Source organism: Babylonia areolata, chromosome 4, assembly GCF_041734735.1.
Source record: "Babylonia areolata isolate BAREFJ2019XMU chromosome 4, ASM4173473v1, whole genome shotgun sequence".
NCBI classification, from domain to species: domain Eukaryota; kingdom Metazoa; phylum Mollusca; class Gastropoda; order Neogastropoda; family Buccinidae; genus Babylonia; species Babylonia areolata.
Window position 1 is genome coordinate 18,116,236 of NC_134879.1, and position 1,033 is coordinate 18,117,268.

Below are 1,033 nucleotides of genomic sequence, written 5' to 3' on the forward strand. Positions count from 1 at the left end.
GAGTTGTTGTTTGCTATTCTTGTTACGGTGAGTTGTTTGTTATTCTTGTTACGGTGAGTTGTTGTTTGCTATTCTTGTTACGGTGAGTTGTTGTTTGTTATTCTTGTTATGGTGAGTTGTTTGTTATTCTTGTTATGGTGAGTTGTTGTTTGTTATTCTTTTTATGGTGAGTTGTTTGTTATTCTTGTTACGGTGAGTTGTTGTTTGTTATTCTTGTTACGGTGAGTTGTGGTGAGTTGTTGTTTGTTATTCTTGTTACGGTGAGTTGTTGTTTGCTATTCTTGTTATGGTGAGTTGTTTGTTATTCTTGTTACGGTGAGTTGTTGTTTGCTATTCTTGTTATGGTGAGTTGTTTGTTATTCTTGTTACGGTGAGTTGTTGTTTGTTATTCTTGTTACGGTGAGTTGTGGTGAGTTGTTGTTTGTTATTCTTGTTACGGTGAGTTGTTGTTTGTTATTCTTGTTACGGTGAGTTGTTGTTTGTTATTCTTGTTACGGTGAGTTGTTTGTTATTCTTGTTACGGTGAGTTGTTGTTTGTTATTCTTGTTACGGTGAGTTGTTGTTTGTTGTTCTTGTTATGGTGAGTTGTTTGTTATTCTTGTTACGGTGAGTTGTTGTTTGTTATTCTTGTTACGGTGAGTTGTGGTGAGTTGTTGTTTGTTATTCTTGTTACGGTGAGTTGTTGTTTGTTATTCTTGTTACGGTGAGTTGTTGTTTGTTATTCTTGTTACGGTGAGTTGTGGTGAGTTGTTGTTTGTTATTCTTGTTACGGTGAGTTGTTGTTTGTTATTCTTGTTACGGTGAGTTGTTGTTTGCTATTCTTGTTATGGTGAGTTGTTGTTGGTGATATTCATAGCTGGGGTTTTTTTTCTGCGTGTGTTGTGTTTTTCTTTTTGTTATAAACTCTCAAACTATAAACTCGGTAGTCATATTGTGCTTTATCGTCGTGTCACCTATATTTCTACCGTTGTTTATCATTTCTACACAAACGTCTCCCTCCATAGTCATTGCGCTTCTATTCATTGTGCGTGCA